Raw genomic sequence first — 3,289 nt, 5'->3', positions numbered from 1 at the left:
TGTGTGTGTCTCACTCTCTCTCTTTCTCTCTCTCTCTCTCTCGCTCTCTCTCTCTCTCTCCCTCTTTCTATCGTGCGGCTGTGCGGGTTGGGTGTGTGGGTTGGGTGTGCGGGTTGGGTGTGCATGTATGGCTAGATGAGGGAAGCCTCGCTGTTAACACGCCTTATAGCATAGAGCGCATCACGCGTACATCGTTCTTTTCAATAATAGTCTATACTTATCGTTATTGCTTCCCCAACAGAAAGTGTCTACAGTAAGACTAACATGTCTTAGAACACTCATACGTCGTTACTTTCAATAATATATGCAGCGATTGAAATTGCGTTCTTGTAGTTCTGGTACCGGTTATTTGTTACTCTGTTCCTATAGAAGGTTTATTCCCGGTTGGCCTACTCCCATTTGGCCTATGGCAAAATTCCCATTTCGCCTGCAGCAAAATTCCCAGTTGACCTACACCCATTTCGCCTTCTCCCAATTCGTCTACGCTAAAAATCTACCCCATTCCCATTTCGTCTACGATCGGTTTGTTCGCTAAATAATCATTTATAAATAATAAAATGTGGTTTTGATTCGCATACATAGACAACAGGAACGAGCCAGAAGGAAATATAGGTACAAATAATGAGAACACAACTTGACAAAAATAGAAAATACAGTAGCATAAAAATGAAACAGTGGGAGTAGGCCTACTAGGCAAAATGGGAATATATTGCCGATTTTGAGAGTAGACGAAATGGGACGTAGGTGAAATGGGTGTAGGCGAAATGGGAATAGGCCAACTGGGATGTTACCTTCCTGGACTTTGTTAATGGTAACGTGTATAAATTAATAGAAAGACGGCACCAGTCGAGGTCTTAGGCTCGTGGCATCATTTACAAGGAGAATGTGACGACGTTAACCATGTTATTTGCTATTCTATATCAGCTTCAGCACAAACTCAGTAGTAATTTTTATTCTGGAGTATTCGGTAAAATGGCCGCTAATATCTGAGACCTAATTAGTCTGCATGTTTAAATTCTTCGATTTATTTGAAAGATAATAATTTTAAATCTCATGTGTTTACATCAAATTATATTAAAGGTTGGTAAGAAAATCGTGACTATAAATATCCAGTCTGAGGTGGGAAGTAGGACCTAACTATCGTAAGTCAAAATCAAATATACTGTAAATGAAAGTTGTAACATCACACTGTTAAATGAAACCTGTATAATTTGATAAAAACGTAGTTTACCATAACAGAAAACTTTGGAGTTTTATTCTGCGTTTTATTCTGCACCTGCCGTGTGTGTGTGTGTGTGTGTGTGTGTGTGTGTGTGTGTGTGTGTGTGTGTGTGTGTGTGTGTGTGTGATGGCATGGAAAACCGCTTCTTTGGATGTATCCGTCTGTAAAGCTATTGTGCTATGTTGCATCAGCTAGTTTGATTGATCAGCGCTGCAGCAAATATACCCGACACATTATAATGTCTAAATTATCACTCACGTTCCTTTTATCATACAATGTAATATTAATATATTATTATCTGCATTTATACTCGTATGTTATAGAATCTGTATAGTTTGCAGTGAATCATGTTAAAGGGAAATCATGTCGGCGAGTTAGTGGGTGTGTGTGCAACGCCACCTCGCTGCTTGCCGTGTTGCCATGACGACCCGCTATGTCTGTTTCTAGATCTACAACCAAGGAACACCGACCGGCGGCGGATGCCCCAACCCCCCAACTTACCGCAAACTAGAATGTTTGGAGAGATGCCGAAGCCTATACGCCAGCAAGCGCTGCCGCTGCTCGTTCCCCCGTTATGGAAAACACAGTTAGCATATTTCTGCTATTACTCATTTTACCTAGCGTTACTCTCGCAATATACAATTGGTAATAAATATTAATGAGTTATAAAACACAAAATTACATATTTTAATATAATGATTTAAATTAATTCTTAGTTAATGAATGAATAGTTAGTTTTGGATTCTTCTATCGGCGTTCCATGCATCGTTAATGCGCTGTGATGTATGTGGAGTTGGTCATGTTCGCAGACTGGACGAATAGCGCGTACGAGGACTGCAGTCTAGTCAGACACATACTCTGCTATCAGGTCAAGGAAGGTGAGCGGACTCTCTACTCGTTCGTGTACTATCAGGTCAAAGAAGGTGAGCGGACTCTCTACTCGTTCGTGTCATATATATATATACCTCCCGCGCACGCACGTATAAACACACACACACGCACGCACACACGCACGAACGCACGCACGCACGCACGCACACACGCATGTACGCACTCACGCACGCACGCACGTACGAACGCACACACGCACACACTCATTCACTTACTCACTCACTCACTCACTCACTCACTCACTCACGCACGCACGAACGAACGCACTCACAAGAACGCAAGTACAGGCACGCACGCACGGGTGTTATATTAAATAACGTGGAAAATGTACACGAAACCGTGTTTGAAAATCATCTAACATGGAGGAGTGTTCCACATTATCAAACAGTGTGAACTCCTCTAGGAGAAAAAAGCCGTTTATTCAATGCGAACAATAGTATAGCTGGGGTGCATCACGCCTGAACAACACCAGTCGTGCTGGGCTGATGAAACTGAATGGAATAATACTGCCGTGTGCCCCTGTTGCTGTCGGACTCTTGTTGTATGTGGGCGTGTGTCATGTGTGTCCTCGTGAGCGGGATATACCCAGGTAAACTCGTCTGTCATTAGATTACGCAGTCTAAAAGTAATAAATCTTGCGCGTAGAATTAGTGTTTTGTGTTACGCTATGAAAATACTCTGCAATAGAGTGTGTACTGAGAGTTAATAGTGCTCTCTCGCTGGCTGACTCGGGACGGCGTTTTCGTGACAGGCGTGGAGCGCTCTGGAGCGTCTTTTTTGGACTTACATGCCGGGTACCTACTCTCTCCGTCCATTCTTCTGCGGCACAGCACTTTGTATTAATTTCCACAAGGTAGTAGGGCTTTCGTTTCCGGGCAAACAACCCATAGCCCTTCAAACGTGTCCAGCCTGGTGGAAACCAACGCGCGGGACCATCTGTCGTGTGCGCATGTTGAGTATCGTCTCTCTCTGTGGTTATGTGGTGTTGTGGTGTGTGTCGTGTGTGTTGTTGTGTGTGTGTGTGTGTGTCGTTGTGTGCTTGTCTGTGCGCCGTATCAACGTGTGTAGGCGCGCGCGGTGCTGTAGTGCGAAAATTACCTGCATGGTGTGCCTGTGGTGTGCGCATGTTGTAGTCATGTCTCTATCCTGTGTGTGTATGTTGGCTTGTGTTGTGCG

At 43.8% G+C, this 3,289-nt stretch overlaps 1 long non-coding RNA gene across 1 annotated transcript in view; it reads left to right on the top strand.

The window, feature by feature from the left end:
* Positions 1 to 1,675: 1,675 nt before the first annotated feature.
* Positions 1,676 to 3,289, top strand: part of LOC106811866 — a 3,633-nt gene continuing 2,019 nt past the window's right edge. Inside the window, exons 1-2 of the long non-coding RNA XR_001394218.1 lie at positions 1,676 to 1,808; positions 2,032 to 2,100. This is a non-coding gene — a long non-coding RNA (uncharacterized LOC106811866). The remainder of the gene's footprint in view (positions 1,809 to 2,031; positions 2,101 to 3,289) is intronic.

This window comes from Priapulus caudatus, unplaced genomic scaffold, assembly GCF_000485595.1.
Source record: "Priapulus caudatus unplaced genomic scaffold, Priapulus_caudatus-5.0.1 Scaffold20, whole genome shotgun sequence".
In the NCBI taxonomy this organism is placed as follows: Eukaryota; Metazoa; Priapulida; class Priapulimorpha; order Priapulimorphida; family Priapulidae; genus Priapulus; species Priapulus caudatus.
Note: the sequence above shows the minus strand (reverse complement) of the source record. Positions and strands in the feature narration are given on the sequence as shown.